At 37.6% G+C, this 20,801-nt stretch overlaps 2 long non-coding RNA genes across 2 annotated transcripts in view; one reads left to right on the forward strand and one right to left on the reverse strand.

The window, feature by feature from the left end:
• Positions 1-577: 577 nt before the first annotated feature.
• On the forward strand, positions 578-10,151 carry LOC141369118 (uncharacterized). Its single transcript, XR_012372669.1, has 4 exons — positions 578-781; positions 2,677-2,835; positions 6,561-6,655; positions 9,781-10,151. It is a non-coding gene; the product is annotated as an uncharacterized lncRNA (long non-coding RNA).
• A 4,696-nt stretch (positions 10,152-14,847) lies between these two features.
• LOC141368922 (uncharacterized) overlaps positions 14,848-20,801 on the reverse strand; it is a 60,505-nt gene continuing 54,551 nt past the window's right edge. The window contains exon 3 of the long non-coding RNA XR_012372321.1: positions 14,848-15,566. This is a non-coding gene — a long non-coding RNA (uncharacterized lncRNA). The remainder of the gene's footprint in view (positions 15,567-20,801) is intronic.

Raw genomic sequence — 20,801 nt, forward strand, 5'->3', positions numbered from 1 at the left:
AGTGTCCTTATCTTGTTTGTTAGCTAGACATTGTTTTTCTCGTTTTCAGCTGATGTGTCCCAAGATGTTTCTTCATCAGCTGGGCAAACCAATTTGTGTAAGTCCAAACTTCTTAGTAGACTGGGATGTACACTAAAATTTAAGAGGGGTGGCACTGGGACTTCCAACTACATACAAACGTGTTTAGTGCATAATAATAATAATATATTTATTACAAATGAATACAGATAAATTTTTGTTTATGGATAAACATCTCTTTCAGCATCTTTACAGTACTCCTAGTTACATGTTTATCTTTTGTAAACAGTCAAACTTACTGTATGCTTCTTTTTAGTCATTATTTTCCATTTTACATCCATTAAGTAAGCATTTATTATCATTATGTAAATTATAATAACATTATATTATATACACTTATGTCTTTGTTTTGAAATGTTGAGTTGAGTGCTGCTGGACCTCCAGTATCCCAAATTAGACATGTGCCACTCCATTGTCTTTATCAAGCAATTTAAATATTGTGCTGCAGATGTTTGACCTGCTTATCTTTTGCATATTAACATGCACATTTCAGGCAGTACTGAATTGAAGAAGCTGGAGCAAGCCATGTTTGTTAGGCTGGACAAACTGGAGCAAAAGATGTCAGCCATTGAAACTCTTTTAAGAAGTGTTGTCCAAACAAGCGACACTTCTTGTGAGTTTCTGGTGAATCCTTGCCAGAGCTCTCAAGAATTGGATGATTTGTGTCTGAAGCTGCAAGACAATGACTTCCGGAAAAAAAACTGTAAGTAAATTTCATCTTCTGTATTTTCCAAAATACAAGTTGGTGATTTTTCATCATCTAAAATGTGCTGTGATGTATATAATGCTGTTATCTTCAAGCAAGCAAAGCATGCTCAAAGCACACAAATTGTCATGTGTTGTGCCATAGTTCATTGCAATCGAACTTCATGTAGTCTTGGGTTCCGTACCAAAGTTACAATTTACATTGTTTTCATTTTATTATCATTGTATACCTGAGGCTTAATTATAATACTGTCTGACAACTATCCCCACTGTGTAAAATTGTTTTCAATCCCACCTATCAGTTAGTAGGAGTTGCTGACATGGTTCATAATGGTATTATCTTTTAGGTAACAAGACAATGATTAACACAATACATCATAATTTTTGGTTAACTATACGTTTGTGATGTTACATTATGCTCTTTTGCACCGATTGATAAGAAAACACAGACATTTGATGCAGTCGCAGTACTTCCCGTCTGTCTTTTCCGACTCATTACCAGGTCTTTTATCATCCATAATTCAGTTTTAACTCTGGGCCTTGTTTATAAAACATTTGTCACCAAAATGACAGGAACATACAAACACACTTGCACAACTGCGTTGTTGCCCTGGAAAAACTAACTGTATCCACTGTTCCCTTAATGCTGGGTTCTATGGGAAGCTGAAAAATCTCCCTCACAAAATTTCCCTCACAAACAGAAACACACTTCTTTGGTGACTAGGCTTGTTGCGGTAGTTGGTATAACCGGTGATACACGGTGCTTCAGCCTCTCACCGGTTAGATCACTTACTCACCGCAACACCGTCTTTCACCGCAGTTTTAATATTTTCTTGTAAATAAATCATTTAGTTTCATAAGAGAGAGCAAACACTAACAACTGAATGTGTCTGCTGCCTGAATTCAGTGGAGCTGAACGCACGTCACATCACAGAGCATATTCCTGTCAGCGTGTGCGAGGCAAGCTGACTGAGCAGACAATGGCAGAAGACACGTGCTTACTTGTTTTGTTATAATATACATATATAATGTTTAATATAAGCGAGATCGTTTTGTTGTTGTGTTATTTATTAAGAATAATAATAAACCCTTTATTCAACCATTATAAATGGTCTTAAAAAGGTCTTAAAATGATTTTAATTTAACTTGAATAAACCTGTAGGAACCCTGACTCGCATTGCACATGGATATGCGATTTAACGCAGCGTACGCAAGCGCTACATTTAAACAATTGCATCTAATTCAAAAGTGAAAGCAAAATGCGCATGTCCCCACCCGGGTTTGTCACGCGCTGATTAACCGGTGGGAAAATTCTGTCACCACAACAACCCCGGTGATGTTGATTTTGTGATCTGAAAATCGAAGTACGTTGATGGGCGTGCCTTTTGCTCTCGCTCTAGTTGATGTGTGCATGCTCTTTTCCATGATAATTGCCTATACAAGGTGTTTCCTCATACTTTCATCCGCTGTGTCATGAAAACTTTCCGAGATTTGTGCAAATATTGACAAAGTGTATTTGGAAAAGATGTCTGTCATACGTCTGTTTTTTTACCTAGCCCATCTTTAGCTTGAGAGTCCAACTATGGTAATATGTCAGAATACATGAATTGAATACATGAATGAGCATTTAGTATATTTTATGCAGGTGCCCTGATTTACTAGTAAAGTAAAATTATACTTTCAGTTAGTATAGTTATAATTTATACTTTTATTTAGCACAAAACAATGTACTTCAAATGTACTTGCTTGTATTTAAGTATATTTTTGGTACATTCAATACTTTTTTTACCTGGGTTACTTTTCAACATTTTTAATTTAACTATTCACAGTACATGTATTATGAATGGAAGCAGCTATCTGTTCTAAAGTAATTCATTCTTTTTTTTATTATAGGTCCATTACTTAAGCCTCCTCGAAGGCAAAACACCTGGCGATGCCATCCGCAGGGTCTTGCGTACAATTGGAACTAATAGTCTATGGTTAAAATACAGCATGAGAGGAAGAAAGGGGAAAAAAAATTTGGAGAGCTGAACATTTGCAGCGTGATCATTCGTGAGTATTAAATTCTTAAGACTCACAAAAGGAACACTTGAAAATAAGATCAGACCTGCCAACCTGTAGCCTACGCATTTTGCATAGCAGGTACTCATTTTGACCTCAAAGTACGGTGGTACGATTTGTCACTCTAAACTACGTATGCAAAAACCTGGTGCCGCCTTTGCCGCGCAAAGTATTCTAAACAAGCAACATAAAAATATGTCCAATCATAGCACTGGATTCAACGACCAAATAGAAAGCGGGGATGATTGACAAGTCGTATGGCCAATCAGTAACAAGAGTCTGCTATCAACGGAACCTTAAAATCCCGTGTGATCTCTGTCCTCCACCCGCTGTTTCTGACAATCTTTTTCAACGGAGAGTGAAGACGTCTGACCCCCTAAGGTTAACTGGTCAGGGTGAATGTGCAAAGTTGAAATAATTATTTAGCTTAATCCTATGAAGTTGACGGTCTCGCGGGCTCCGTTTCATAACGTGCACTTGACCGCAAGATACGTAAACATTACTTCTGATTTGTAAATTAGCATATTTTATAATTGAGCACTTACGAAAAAGTACCATGATTTTACCATGGGGCAGATCATCAAGTTTTAGTCAAATAAAAACGGAAAATTCACTCTCAGTGAAGGGAATCCACCTGACATCCGAGTGAAGCGGATTAAATGCGCTCTACAATAATGCGCTCTTGATAATTGTCAATAAAATAAAACGTCATATACAAACCACATCAAATAAAGTTTTATACATGGAGAATATCTCGTGTCTCGAGCACCCACGTGATAGGTGCCCATGCCGTACTGTACTGTAAATAAAGCTACAATAAATTAAAGACAGACATACAGTAAACAGCAGTACTGTCACAGTTATGGTTGAATTTAAAGCAGTGTTAAAATACTGTCTTAAAGGGCGTTTTGCAGGTAAAATTTTTCAACGAATTTGTGCAATTTGCTTGTTGATAATAAACATGTAAACTGTTATCCATTGTATTTTATGTTGTTGGGTATCACAAAACCCGAAAAAGTATGAAAAAGTACAGCGGTTTGCAATGATTCTCCTTTCCCCCACAACGCACTGTATGACGTCACGCTGGGGAGAGAATTTAGCAAAGCCGCCTTGAGAGCATTGAGAATGACTATAGAAAGACGAGTAAAGTACAGTTCTGATAGCGCAGATAATAGATAGATAGATAGACAGATAGATAGACAGACAGATGGATAGGCTAGTATAGAGAGATAGGCAGACAGCCAGATAGCATAACGTTAGCATATCTTCGTGTAGAAAGTAAACAAACAATTAACATACTCATGCATGCTGGCTTGAGGGGGTCCATGATCCTGCCTGAAATGGGTGTAACTTTATGCGATCTTCAGCACAAACGGTTTTGGCAGCATGTCTCTAATCCTTGAAGGTGAGTGAAGCACGTCACGTTTGTTTGCGGGTACCATCGACCCAAACGCACTCACTTTCTTACAGCCAGTAGCGGAATGGCAATCGGGAGAGTCGGGACTTTCCCGGTGGGCCGATCTGATAATAGTTGTACATTTCGAGTTATATTAGCAACACCGTCTGGCGGCGTGATGTGCAGCCGGTTCCCTCAGCCCGCTGGTCAAACTGCAGCTTCTCTGCTCAACAAAGTATATAAAAGTGCTCAACCTGTTCAGCAGGTCCAAACATGTACAGGATTTATAAAAATACGGTGATCAATGAGCGGTTCCTTCTCAAATGGCATAGCCTGTCGTGATGTAAAAAGCCGCCGAACGCCTGTTTATTACAGTATGTATGCGGTCGGATCCGAGTATGCTGCAGCTGCTGACTGCTGCTGCGTATAAAATGATCGTGTGATTCGTTATAATCGCATAAACAATATAACAAAGCATCCTTTTATTTCACAAAACAATATATTTGAGATATTATTTGATAGACTAGTAAGTGTGGATTAAGGATGTTTAAAAATCTCTAGCCTGGTGGTCAGGACATGAATGGATCAAATCAGCAGATTTGCGAAGTTTTATTTATCTCCACATATATCATAAATAATAATTAGCGTGGCAACTTTGCAGTATAACACATTATATATTTCCTACGATGTACATATGATTTCCAAATTATATACGTAAGTATTAAACAGCAATAAATGTCTCATCTATCTCTATGGCTCTGGCTGAGTCTTTCTCCACTTCTCCCCAACGTGACGTCATCACAGAATTGCGTTAAAAAACTGTTAATACCAAAAACGTAAAAAAAGTGGTTTTTAAGACCATTTTTGAGACATTTTAAAAATTATACACATATCTTGAGTGATTTATGTACCCATTAATCGACAGTGGTGGTTAACCTGAAACAAGCACTTTAAAGGGGTAGTTAACTTAAAAAATGTAATTCAGTCATAGTTTACATAACAGTACAGACCGTCCAAACCTTTGAGTTTCTTTATTGTGTGGAACACAAGTTATTTTAAAAAAATGTTGGTAACCAAACAGTGTCTGGTTCCCACTGCTCTCCATTGTATTTTTTGCTAGTCAGGGAAAACAATTTTTTTGTTTCACTCAAGAACGAAATCATGACCGTTTGGAACAATATGAGTAAATGATAACAGAATGTCATTTATGGGTGAACTATCACCCACTATTTAACAGAAATATCACTTTAACAGTGTTTGTGCAGACATGCTAAACTTTGGAGAATACAGTACTTAACATTAATAATGATATTAATCACCATGTATGGCAAATTTTGTTAAACATGATTTTATTCACATTTATAATTATGTTTAAAGCAGATTATGGCTGGATGGGAAAAAAGTGAGTGCAATGTGCAGTATGTTACCTTGAAAGTTACCAAGAGGTGTGTGTGTGTGTGCGTGTGTCTGCGCGTGCATGTGTTAAATGATATGTTAAAAACCCGTGTTCTGTCCTTTCGGCCGATGCTACTGCACTCAAAAAAAAATTCCAAGGTTGGCAGGTCTGTAAGATGCATTTTCAGTGATCATATCCAACCCAGGCTCACTTGCGATATGTACCTCTGCCTACAATTCTACATATCCTGAAATGCATTACTCCTGGTACAAATCGTTGCAGCTTTCAATGGAATGTTCACAAGAGGCATTTTGTTTCTGTTCATTTTGATGGGGGATTTGTAAAAGTTACAAAGCAGACACATACAGAAATTAACATCCACTCCTCTTTGTTAAGTAGATTTTTGCTGTTTGGTACCTGTTTAGAATCGTATGCATGCAAATGTGCGAGATGCATAGCAACTTACACAGTTCTTGTGGTTTAATTTTAATGAAACACAGCTGACCAAAACAGACAGATGCATGTGAAACATTCAATACCGTCCCTTTTGTTAGTCACCACTATGGTCCTGTACGCCTCTAGTGGACATTCCATCGAAAGCTTCAACGATTTGTACCAGGAGTAATGGTTATGCAGAAATGTAGGCAGAGGTACGTATCACGAGTGAGACTGGGTTGCACTTAGCATCACCTATTCTACATTTTGTTGCCCTGTACTTTACATGTGCAATGACAATAAAGTTTAATCTAATCTATTCTTTTAAGAAATGGTTCTTTAAAGGGGTCATATGACAAATATTTTGTTACGGTTCACATAAATGTTGCCTAAAAATTTAAGTTTTTCGCAAAATAATGTGATTGTTAAAAATGCTAGTTTTTTATGCTTGTTACTTAAATGTTAATTATCTTATGCAAACCTTTTTAGAAGCCTGCCAAAAGATCCACCCAAAAGTGCCAGCTAAGGTGTTAGAGGACTGCATTGCAGACACTTTAAAATATGCTCCCCATCGTGAGTCAAGGGTGAGTCACCCCAGAATTATGACAGACAAAAAAGAAACAAAACTGCAAGACAAAAATACACAATTTTATTTCATTTCTGCAACCATGCCTCAAGTTTACAAAAACGAGATGTCTGAAGGTGTATATTCATTATTTTGCAAAGGCACAATGTGTTTTTTTTTATAGTGAGTGTACACAGTGTTGGATATCTTACTCCTATCCGTGTGACTAATAATTTGTATTTTAAACCGTGGCGGCCGTTGACTTCTCTTCCGAAGGGACCGAAATTCAAAATGTGTGTATTGGAGTGTCATGTGTGTTGCTCGTCATTCCAAAATATGTGTTTGTTGCATCATGTGAACCATGTGCATCATGCGTCCTGTCAAAATAAATGCCTCATGCACACGCGTCAAAAGACACTCACGTTCACAAAATATTCCCAAGTCACTAAAACTAAACTATGATAACACATAAGATTAAGGGAGTATCTGGCAAATTATATCTTATAAAACGGCTCGTTCTGGTTCTTCATTCTGATTGGTTGAAACGCGTTCTAAGCCGTGATAAAATACCCCGGTAAACCCACGGTTCAGACCGCATCACAAGTATCATTGCGCCACTGTTGCTGTGTACTGATTTATGAAAATAAACACCACAGTCTTTAATCATTTTTTAATTTTTCTACATTTGCACAATTATGGCGATATCCAGATAAATGTCAATAAATACTGTTGAGTCATCTCATCAATAAAGAGAAAACGTTCTCTGAAGTTTTTTTTTGTCTTATTGATATTTCCGCTATTATCCACAAGATGGCAATCTTACCCAACTTAAACACTGAGGCATTCACTCGACACAACAGCGTTGTGGTGGATTTAGCGTGACGTGTGTTTTGATCAGGCTCTGAATCTGATCTCTTACAAAGTTCCTCACAAAAATGGAATTATCTCCGCATTTAGCTGAAAATTTGAGAGGTGATAACTGATAAGACAACAAATGAAGGTAGGATGAAACGTTTTTTGATGTTGTTGGAAAGCGGATGGACTGTTCTTTCATTTGATATTTTATTTTTATTATGTTTATTTAAAGAAGATAATTTTTCTGTAGGACATTCAACTAAAACTGGGTGGCAACTTAAAAAAACGCTGACGGGGAAAAAGTTAAGCATGCTTCCAAGCATATTTGATCATCACTTCAATAGTTGCACGATATAAATGTTAATGTATAAATTAGATGAATGTTGATTTATAAAAATAAACACCTCAGTCTTAAATCATATTTTCATTGTGTCTTTGCTGCGTGCGTCTGTGTTGTTTGTGAACTGCGCTCTGTTGCAGCCACACTTGATTCTGAGGAACTACTTTGTTTGGCGGAAGAGTAATATTTATACTAATATAATTACAACTTATTTGTGTTTTATTTTATAAAACCCCGCTAACGTTATGCATATGAACTAACCGTTTTATAAACGCAATAAACCCCTCGAAGCGTTGGGTTACCAGTGCATTTTATAACAGCTAAGGGGGTTTAGGCACTCCGCTTCGCGTCGTGCCTAACAACGCCCCTTAGCTGTTATAAAATGCACTGGTAACCCACTGCTTCTTGGGGTTTATTGCTTTATTTTATCATTTTCATAAACCCTTCAGACTTGTGTACAGCAGGCACTTATTTTTTGACAAGATGCACATAGGTTCACATGACGCGCTGAACACATATTTTAAAATGATGAACCACACACATGACGAGCTAAATACATGTTGTGACATATTGTGCGCCCTTGAAAAAGAAATCACCGGCCGCCACTGATTTTAAGTAGTCTCTGCTTTTATAACGTCAAAATTAGCGAACGCGCTGGAGCCTCACATAAACATAATATCAGTTATAGTATTGACATTACAGTTTATTAATCATAGAACGCATTGCAGTCACACACATTTAACGATCAGTTGTACATTCTGTGTTGGTTAGTGTGAGCACCAACTTACCACGCTGACCAACACATTTTTTGTGCATGTGATAAATTATGCTTAAAGGAACACACCAACATTTTGAGATTTTAGCTTATTCACTGTATTCCCCTAGAGTTGGATAAGTCCATACATACCTTTTTCATCTCTGTGAATTCCGTAACTCTGTCTGACGCAGCCCCCTCTAGCTTAGCTTAGCACAAGGACTGGAAGTGAATGGCTCCAGCTAGCATACTGCTCCCAATAACATTTTCCTATTTGTGTGTTGTGATTTGTGTGGTCACACCGTGTACAAATAACAAGGTCCTATGAGACACAACCATCTTTTAAGAGTATACATACTTGGAACTATATTCTTAGAAGGTGAAGCACTGCTACTTGGGTGGAGTGATTTGCTCGCAGCACACGAGAAGCCCCTGGTGAGGAGCAGAGAGTTTGGTCAAAGTTGTGCTAATCACTCCACACAAGTAGCAGTGCTTCGTCTTCTGGGAATATAGTTCCCAGTATGTATACTGTTAAAAGATAGCTGTGTCTCATATGACCTTGTTATTTGTACACGGTGTGACTATATAAATCACAACACAGAAATAGGAAAATGTTGGCATTATTTTGTCATTTATTGGGAGCTGTATGCTAGCTGGAGCCATTCAATTCCAGACTTTGTGCTAAGATAAGCTAGCGGTGGGTACGTCAGACAGAGTTACAGCATGCACGGAGATGAGAAAGGTATGTATGGACTTATCTTACTTTGGGGGATACTCTGAAAAAGCTAAGATCCCAAAATGTCAGCGTGTTCCTTTAACAAGGATACTGGAACCAGGAGCTAACTATAAAACCTTGCTTACATAATCATCATAAAATGAAAACACTTGCATTTGTGATTAATGACAGATGTACGTTTTTTTTCTTGTTTTACGTAAATTCATTTTGGCTAGATGTTTATTTGTCATTTATAATGATTGCTGTAGAAATCTATTTTAATTTGTAATTATGTAAATTCAAAACTTTGTATTACAATTGTATAGCTACATTTCCAAAATATCTTGTTTCTGAATACCAGAAAACTTTAAAGGATTAGCTTATAGTTTGTAGTTTATAATAGCAGTTTTGACTATTCATATTTAATATTTGTACTTACTGCACAGGATCTAATCAATTTTATTCTATTTACTTTTACAGATGGAGCATGAACAGCAGACGGACTAGTTTTCAGCACCCACACAGACATCCACATTTATTTAAGTTCTTACTGATTGTATGTTTTAATTAAAGTACTTACATTTCCTGTCAATTTATAATTATTTTTCATTAGTGTTAACCTACATTTTAAACTTTGTTACATTTTATATAATTTTATCTGTTAATGAGTTAAGTTGTACATGTTGTTATGTTGTACCGGAATGTTATTATTTAATAAAAAAATATGTTGAAAGAGAATGTTGCATCACTGCTAAGGTCAAAATAACATTTTATTAATCTAAAATAAACTTTGTAATGTTCTAAAAAAGTATGTTCTCAGAATGTGTTTTTATAAAATGTTGGTGGCAAGAACGTTACGGGAACATTATACTATACATAAAGTAACGTCCCAGCAATGTTAAGCAAACTGGACATTTTAACATTCTTAGAACGTTACAAATAAACGTTTGTAGAACGTTATATTTTTTGTGAAATTTAGGTGGCAAGAACGTTGTAGGAACGTTATGCTAACCATAAAATAACGTTCTAGCAACGTTTAGCAAACTGGACATTTTAACGTTCTTAGAACGTTACAAATAAACGGTTGTAGAACGTTATATTTTTTGTGAAATTTAGGTGGCAAGAACGTTGTAGGAACGTTATGCTAACCATAAAATAACGTTCTAGCAACGTTAAGCAAACTGGACATTTTCACGTTTTTAGAACATTCCAAATAACGTTCCCACAACCAAAACAGAACGTTAGGAAAACGTTCTCGGAACATAAATTTGTTAGCTGGGAAACACTTTCGTGTTTTCCCTATTTAAAGACTGTTACATGAGGAGTTATACCAGTAAGTATGGTGCCACAAAATAAAACTTTTTTTGGTGCCGTGGGAATGAATGGGGCTGGGCTGGGTGCTGGCACGTTCACGGCGCGCTGTGCGGTGCACGCGTTGAGAAAAGATAGGTATGTATTGGTTCGTCTGGGTTGAGGTAGTGGCATGGTTTGGTATGGCAAAAGGGTAGACTATTCCTTTAATATTAAGTTGTAATATAACTGAAATAAATAGCATTTGCAATTGACAGACATTAAATTAAACTGATGGCAGATGAGGTATGGGGATGATGCTGGGCCAGAGTTGAATCTGTGCATCTTAGTAGATCAGGGTGGTTCATCCTTAAGTGCTGCATTAAAAAGAGAACGGATCTAAAAAGAAAAGAAATTAAATATTTATCCCAAATCAACATTGGACTATCAACACCAAATTAATAATAATGCAATTACATGCACACAAACCTGTCAACCGTCAATATATAACAGATACTACACACCTATGACCAATACATCAAGATTCTCACAACATTTTTGGGCTAGCTTATTACCACAGTTCTGGCTATTCTTCATATTCTGTGTGGTGGTTAGTTTGCAACAGTGACAAAAATGAACTTTTAATTAACATTACCATTTGTTCACTTAAGCTGACTTCTAAGAGCACAGTTATCTAACACAGTCTACTGTAAGTGGTTTTTAACATTAAATATAGATTAATTTTTTTGAGAGAGATACAAAGGACAAATGTCTCTGTTTGCTGCCTTCATCCGTGTGACCAATCAATGGTTGTGTTAAAAACATGATAATCAGGTGCTAACAATTAGGTGAAATACTGTGCAGTGTTACAGACAACTCGGATTTCTGATGTTATGTCATTAAATATCCTACCTCCGACCTCAATGCATTGCAGTCAATCACGTATCACATTTGCGTGTTTACCACATAATGAGACGCCAGGAGAAGTTTGTGCTCTTGTGCCAATTATGGCAGAAAACTGGATAATTTAACATTCATGTTCATCTATATTAGGTGCTGTTTAAAGTTTGTTTGCGGTTCATGTAAGGCTGTGAAAGGCTAGCCCATACAGCAAAAAAATATATTTTTTTTGGCCAAAATATATTTTAAATATATTGTAAATATATTTTAGAAGTTTTTTATAAATATATTTTTGAACTTGAAAATATATTTATATTCCAACTTTTATATCTCAAAATATATTTTAAAATGTATTTCAGGGGTAAGAAAATATATTTATATTCAACTTTAATATCTCAAAACATATTTTAAAATGCATTTCAGTGGTAAGAAAATATATTTCTAACCTTACAAAAGCCATACAATTAGGTAAATGCAAATTTAGATGTAAGAGCCTACTAAAATCTAAATTTTGTACTAACCACTTAAAATATGTTAGAATTACATTGATAAATAAAAAAATGTGACAACTGCAAAGGTTTAGTAAGAATTAGGAAAAATTACAGCTTTATTAATCCCTCAATACTTATGCAGTGTACATCTGATTTTTACATTAATAACAACAATACACTATATTTAAGGTTGGTAATTTAATGGACATGCTCTGTACATTACTTTTTGCTATTAAATATTCAATAAAGTATGTCATCCTAAAATTATGAAGACACCATGTAAAGGAAATAAATAAGCATAACAAAGTACAATTACAAAGTTCAAAATCATTAATGTAAATTTGTTTACAATCCCATTGGAAATATATATTACATTGTACAAAATAACAAACTGCTTCTGTACTGGATACATAGCTTTTTCATATGAATTCATCATCACAGTTAAAAAAGATACAAATTACAGAAAACACAAACTGACACAAATTTCTCTTGGGTTCATCCGACACCTCATTTAAGGAATTCACAGTGGTTAATATTTATACAAATGTAATCCACTTGTAGTTTCTCAGTGTGAATGATCATGCATTTGCATTTGATATCAGAAGCAGGAATGGCTGTAAGATGGCCGAGATGTTTTGAGACTGGTTCAAAGTACCTTGGATTTGAGACACAGAGACTGTGCTTTGCTCGTTCATAAAACCTTCCAATGGCATAACACATCTCCTCATTTTCATTTTGGCAAATCACAAAACTTTTAATACTGAAAAAGTTTTGATCGTCATCATTCAACATAACAGTGAAGGAGTTGCGTTTAAACACACAACTGTAATCTTCTGAGTGAATCACTTCACCATTTGCAACAATCCTTTGAAAGTACTTGACCCTGGCTCGTTGAACCCGATAACGACTCAGTGCTGTATAGTCATCTCTGCCAAGTATTCGTACTTTAGGGCGATCAAGTGCAGTTATGTCACATGTGCGAGTCACATGTTTCAACTGTTTTGGTCTTGTCAGAATTTCAAAGATCTCTTTGCATTCATTGGAGGCATCTTGCATAATAGTCTGACCATAAAATGGTAAAGCCTTTTGTAACCAAAAGGTTTTGACAATTTGTAGTGCAACCCCTTGAGTGCTTTTGATCATGTCCAGAAGTTTTGCATTATAGGACTCAAATACAAAGGCAGAATGAGCCCACAAAGGCCCCCAATTAACTACACTTCTTGGTAAATGGAGGCAAAGATGGACATTATAATACATATTGGTTTCTCCATAGTAAACCTCCATGTCTTTCACAAAATCTGTTAGAAGTGATTCAGATTCAGTAATCTTCTCTCTGGTTATATTTTCACCTAACAGAAGTGATACACCCTTAACTAATTTGGACCAGTGATTTAGCAATGGTTCTGGCAAGATACCTTTTAGAACAGGTAAGCTGTAATAAAAGAGCCACATGTACCACTCATGGGCTTTCCAGAATTTCCTCAATGTGACTGACCTTGGGACACGAGGTACATTGCATGGTGGTTTGATCTTTAAGAGCAACTCATCAATCAAGTGTCTAGACCTACCTATATACCAGTGCTTTTCATGGTTTTCACTGTTTAACCACAGCCCTGTTACAGTTCTTGCAACACCCAAAAGTACTGAATGCATGTAGTCTGGGACACACCCTTCAATGACATCAAAACTGGGAAGTCGACACAAAACACTAGGTCCTTTAACACCAAAAGCAGGCTGACCTGACTCTAGTGCATTTTCTACAAATTCATTGGTTTGTTCCTGATTGCGGAGGTCAAGGTTTTGATGAAAAGGATATACACGAGTGGATCCTCTACCCTTTTCAACCAATTTACCTTTGTGAAGGCAATATGAGCAGCCATATTCACCATTAAACTGTTTGATGTTTTGTATTAAAGGTCTGGCAACAGAATCACTGACCAGAACTAGGGGGATGACTTTTGTGTTGATAAAAACTCATTTTTCTTTTCCCCATGTGAATCCACTGTCCTCTAGCTTAACACATTCATCTACAAAAGGTTTTAAGGGGGGGGGGTTAATGGTATTTCAAGCATTCTGACTTATTAACACAGTTATAGAAGTTGTTTCCTATGCTAAACATAGGCAAAGTGTCAAAAATGCAGTTGGGCGTGTTTCAGAGTATTTCTGTGCCGAATGCACTTCGCCAGGGTTCGTAACAAGTTTCGGCTAATTTTTTTCGATTACGGTTCTAACTGACGTTTCAGGGGTTTTCGATACGTATCACTTCTTTATATGGGCTTCCATCGGAAAACTTCCCCCGGAAAACCCCGCCCAGCCGTCAGTCAGCGGGAGACGCTAGAGCTTGCTAACAGCTTATCACGCCACTCAGCCTTGTTTAATTTCAAAAGTCAACAATGGCACAAGAAGAAGTGTGTTTTTGGATGTAAGGAGAAGACATCCAGCCTTATGGAAACAATGGATATAGTTTATTATCCGGATTAGCAGCGGAGTTTTGCGTGTGCGTTTGATGCGGTGGATTTTCAGAACCGGGTCATGACGAGTTACACGTGGTAAGTAAGACTTCTGTCTTATGTTGGAAATAGGCGCGTGTATATTATATAAATGACACGAACATGTAGTGAATCATACGTTAAAAATGTGTTGTATAGTGTTGTATGACTCCTACTCGCTCCTCCCGTGTTATAACTCCTCCTTCTTCATTTTTTCGTACGTTATCGGAAAGATTCGTTAAAGCTAATCTTTCTTTTATAAATCTGATTAAACTAAAGACTCTTCAGAGATATAAAGGATGTCATACTACTCCATAGGTACTCCAGATTAATATCAGAAATGCAGAAACAGCGTGTGTTACGTGAGCTTTAAGAATGTTGTCATATGAGGCTTCTCATCTCCAAACCACAGTCCACAAAGGAGTACATTATCCTGTCTCATTTTCACCGGCAACTCATTAATTGTGCATAAAAGGGGCCAAATACTACAGGGGGACTTTTTAAAAACAGGCACACCATCACAGCTAAATGTCAAGGTAAGTGTTTGAAGGGGGTTGTCTGAAGCACGTATAGCGTTCTGATACAAAAGTCCATCAGTAATATCACTGAAAGATGTTGACGATTCTGATTGCTTTTGTACTATGCTGTCTATAATTCCTGGCATTTCTAAAAGTTTTTTTATTTGATCTTCCAGTGAGAGGTATATAAAAAAATTGGTTAACCTATTGGCTTTATCATGGGTAATGTTGCATTGAACACAATGAACATGGTCCAGTTCAGCTGACATTATATTAGTGCACTGTTCACATACATAACAGATTCTCATAATGTCTTTGGTATAATCAAACGCCTTATAAAAGGAGTATTTTGTCCTGCATACTGAATCATGACCACCAACCACATTAATAATTCTCATAACATCTTCAAGACAGTCATTGGTCAAGCTGTGTTTGAGCTTAAGTGCCAAAAGAAGTAGTTGGGTTTGCTCTTTAGTGTGACCTGAATCCACTGGAACCTCTATTTGAACAGGCCTGGATGTGCACTCATCATCAGGAGCAGTTCTTGTATCTTCTTCTTGAGAGGTCTCTGTGATTTTCTGAAAAAAAAAAAAGAGAATTATGGGTCCTGTTAAAATCACATCAAGGCTCTAATGTCAAAGCTGTAGCCAGTGGACTGCATTCATGACATGGTGACATTTCTTGACAGAAATAACAAAATGAAAATGTAAAGTGATTCTATGGTATCAGAAAGGACTTGACATGTTTACATGACATTCCCCTGATGGACGCGGCTGTGTGAGGCAAGTACCATCCAGAATGGTTGCAAGGAGTTGTGTGCAGGGTAAAGACACAGCACTTCTCAATGCAGAGAAGATGCTGCAGAACGAATTCGCAAGGCAGCTTATTTTGCAAGCAAGGTGACATTCAAGTTAAAGTCCAATTTACATCAGAAGAAACTTTTCTTGAATAAGTTTAAGCAAATTACACCATGTGTGTTCAATTTAATTAGGTCATTGCGGATAGGATAAAAAGCAAGAACACGCACAAACTTTGTCAGTCCCCTTTATGTCTTTTATGATTGACAAACACTCAGATACGTCTATGAAGCAGTGCAACATTGTTTTTGCACAGCTATTTAGTATATTGACATCCAGATGTGCATAAAGTAAGTGCTCAGTGAAACTATGTAAAACCAAGATAGGGAAATGTAACATTTTATATTTGAAATAAATAGAATAACGGTGTTGACTTTATGGATATATCTATTAGTACAGTTAGTTAAAAGATGTTTAAACTCAATTTAGGGGAAAGTAGCATATAGTTTACACAAGTTCAAGATGTGCTAACTAGGAGTATGGTTAAGATGCTGAAAGAGATGTTTATCCATAAACAAATAATTTATATATATAATAATTTATTTGTAATAAATATCTAGCCAGTAGCCTCTCAAAGTCCATCCCTACGTCCTTGTCGTGAGAGGTGGAAGCAGGTAAGGCTGACTAACACGGCTCTGGTGAAGCGCATGGGCCAATCCCCCGTGTCGTGGATAAAAATGATTACTGAAACATTGATGGAAAGTAAAAAACCCTGTAGCATAGAAGATGAAGACTCTTCAGAAAGACATGCCGAAGAGACTATGAAGGCGCATACTGAAAACCTTAGGGAGAGGGTGCGACGGAATCTTCTATCTTCTAGGCAACCTATTAACATCGCAACCTGGAACATCAGGACAATGTACCAAGCAGGAAAAACGTCAGCCATTGCAGAAGAGATGAGGAGGTACAAGATCTCTGTCCTCGGTCTGTGTGAAACCAGATGGATACAGACAGGTGAAGTCAGACTGGCAAGTGGGGAGTCCATACTATACTCTGGACACATGGATGATAAGGCATCACACACGGAGGGAGTAGCATTTATGCTCTCCAAAGAAGCACAGAGGTCCCTCATCAGTTGGGAGCCAATCAATTCCAGAATCATCACGGCAAGTTTTCAAACTACACAGAAAAGAATAAAGCTACAAGTCATACAATGCTATGCACCCACAAACAATGCAGATAAGGAATCAAAGGACAACTTCTACAATCAACTGAAACAGATACTCCAGACCAGACCAATAAGAGACATCACTGTGCTCATGGGAGACATGAATGCAAAGGTGGGAATGGACAACAGTGGATACCATCTAGTAATGGGAAAACAAGGAATTGGTTCCATGAACGAAAATGGAGAAATCTTTGCAGACGTCTGTGCAGATAACAACTTGGTCATAGGAGGAACACTCTTCCCCCACAAACCCATCCACAAAGCCACTTGGGTATCACCTGACCACATTACTGAAAACCAAATCGACCACATATGCATAAATAGGAAGTTCAGACGCTCTCTCTTAGATGTAAGAGTAAAGAGGGGAGCAGATGCCGGGTCAGACCACCACCTCCTGACAGCAAAAATACAACTGAAGCTGAAGCGCTGCAACAACCACTGTGACCGTAGAGTCAAATTCAACATCCAGCTCTTCCAGGACATAGGAACAACTGAAATGTACCAAACCACCGTACAGAATAGGTTCCAAGCCCTGCAAGAAGAAAACCAAACAACAATAGAGGAGCATTGGAAATACCTTAAAACCATATGGAAGGAGTCCTGTTCAGAAGTGTTGGGGAGAAAGAAAATAAACCATAAACCGTGGTTGTCAACAGAAACACTGAAAAGAATAGAGGAACGGAAGGTTAAAAAACAAAAACACAATAACTGCAAAACACGAACGCAAAAGATGGCAGCCCATAGAGAGTATGAAGCTGCAAACAAGGAAGTGAAAAAAAAAAAAAAGTGCTAAACGAGACAAAAGAAACTACATAGAAGACTTGGCACAGCAAGCAGAGGTTGCAGCTTCTAAAAACAACCTAAAGGATCTATACCTGATCACAAAGAAACTAGCAGGCAGGTTCAGGCGGACAAACACACAGATCCGCAACAAACAGGGGCAACTCCTGACAACCCAGGAAGAACAACAGAAAAGATGGACGGAGCACTTCAGGGAACTGCTCAACAGACAGCCCCCTGCTCGGATGATAGAGATCCCACCAGCTGACAAGATGCTGGAGATAAACTGCAATCCCCCAACAAGATCGGAAATAAAGAAGGCAATAAAGGGTTTGCGCCGTGGCAAGGCGGAAGGGCCAGATGAAATACCTGCAGAGGCACTACAAGCTGCTCTAGAAACCTCAACTACAATGCTGCACCAGCTGATCAGACAGATATGGGAGGAAGAGATTATACCAATGGATTGGAAGGATGGCCTCATTGCAATTGTACCCAAGAAAGGAGACCTCAGGGAGTGTAATAACTACAGAGGAATCATGCTGTTATCAACACCCGGAAAAGTGTTCAATCGTATTATCTTGGAAAGATTGCGGAAGGGGGTTGATGAAAGACTGAGAGAGAATCAGGCTGGGTTTCGGAACGGAAGATCATGCAGTGACCAAACTGCCACTCTCAGGATTATCATCGAGCAGTCCATAGAATGGAACACCCCTGTATATGTCAATTTCATTGACTTTGAAAAGGCATTTGACAGTGTAGACCGTGTGCTACTGTGGAAACTCATGGCGCACTATGGCATCCCTCCAAAGTATGTAAACATCATCAAGAACACATACCAGGGTATGCAATGCCAAGTGCACCAGCAGGGAGTTACATATGAAAAGATCGAAGTGCTCACTGGTGTGAGACAGGGCTGACTCCTGTCTCCATTCCTCTTCCTCTTATGTATAGATTGAATAATGAAAAAAACAACCAAAAATAAAAAGAATGGCATTCAGTGGAGTCTGACGGAACAACTTGATGATCTAGACTTCGCGGATGACATTGCACTGCTCTCACATACATACCAACAGATGCAGGACAAGACAACACAGCTGGAAACAACTGCTGCTGAGCTTGGACTCAAAATAAATGGGCCAAAAACCAAAATCATGCGGATAAACAACAAAAACATGAATACCATAAAACTCGCAGGCCACTCTCTCGAAGAGGTCGAAAAATTTACCTACCTGGGAAGTGTGATAGCTGTGGATGGTGGGTCAGAAGAAGACGTAAAGACAAGAATCGGAAAAGCTAGAGCAGCATTCAACATACTAATCAAGATCTGGAAAACAAAAAATATCTCTCTCAGGACAAAGCTAAAAATCTTCAACTCCAATGTTAAATCCGTACTGTTGTACGGATCAGAAACATGGAAGAACAATACTACCATCATTAGTAAGCTGCAGACATTCATGAACCACTGCCTAAGACGTATCCTTGGGATCTTCTGGCCAAACACAATAAACAACATCAAGCTTTGGGAACTCACCAACCAGGAATCAATAGAAATACAGATAAAAAGGAGAAAGTGGATCTGGATTGGGCATACAATGAGAAGAAACAAAATGGCAATAACCAAACAGGCACTGACATGGAACCCACAAGGCAAACGAGGAAGAGGTCGTCCCAAGAACACCTGGAGGAGAAGCACAGAGCAAGAGATTAAGAAGGAGGGGCTGACGTGGCAACTGCTTGAAAAGATGGCCCAAGACAGGCGGGGATGGAGGCGATTCATCAATGGCCTATGTTTCGAAGGGAATGTAAAGGCTTAAAGAAAAGAAAAGAAGCCACAGAAAAAAATTAAAGACCACACCAGTTTTGTCTTTAACCATGATTTCTAGATGTATTGTGACCACTTCAATCCAGTGGCTGTTGAAGTTCAACAAAAGCAAACCTCAGTAGTGACATAACATAACCTAACAGCAATGTAAAACATTTAGAGCATGATAGCACACATGAAAGATGTAATTAAAATCAGAGTTATTTAATCAAATATTTATTTTTAACTATTCCTAAAATACAGGTTAGTACAGTACTATTGTGTTGTTGAAAATTAATATAAATTTGATTTATTTGCAGTTATTCAAAGAAATCAAGCCATTTTGACTATTTTTTACCCAATTTGATTTTTAAGTAACTAAATGCAAATAAAACTTTTCAATAATTTGGCAGAAATGTTGTCTAGGGCTGCAGCTATGGATTCTTTATGTAATCGATTAATCTGGCACTGAATCGATCGATTAATCGAGTAATCGGATAAACATTTTGTGTGTGTTTTTAAACGACCAAAACAAATAATGCATAACGAAAATAACGTGGCTGTAAAATGTTCAAGCATTTGGCTTTTATTTAAAAAAAAAACAGAGGTATTTGGCTCCAAAAAATAAGCCTATTTATTAGGGCTGGGTAAAAATATCGATTCATCAATGCATTGCAATTATTTGTTTTTCAATTCAATATCGATTCATCAAATCCTATGAATCGATTCAGCCCCCGGCCACTGGCGGCGCTGTGGGCAACACTCTAGTGAGAGCATTCAGCGTTGTATCAAAACAGAAAGATCAAAGATGGCAAACAGCAGCACTTCTTTCAAGCCTGCACCATCAACGTGATCAAACATTGATCGCGGTGGAAAGTAACGAATTACATTTACTCACGTTACTGTAAATGAGTAGTTTTTTGTGTACTTTTACTTTTTTGAGTCGTTTTTAAAATAAGTATGTTTTGTTTGAAGTATTGTACTTCGCTACATTTTAAATCATATCCGTTACAGAGTAAATTTGTTTTTGAAAAGCAAGGTGATAAAGACGCGCAATGGATGATTGATGGGCGGGTAACGCGCAACAAGAACCATGGAGACGGACGAGACAGGCGCGCGCTACTGCAGACCCGCCTCAGTTCAAATCTTATGAAAGAAACCCCTGGTCATATTTAAGTGACCACTTTCCACTGACGCGAAGCGAGTG

Source organism: Misgurnus anguillicaudatus, chromosome 12 (genome assembly GCF_027580225.2).
Source record: "Misgurnus anguillicaudatus chromosome 12, ASM2758022v2, whole genome shotgun sequence".
Classification (NCBI taxonomy): domain Eukaryota; kingdom Metazoa; phylum Chordata; class Actinopteri; order Cypriniformes; family Cobitidae; genus Misgurnus; species Misgurnus anguillicaudatus.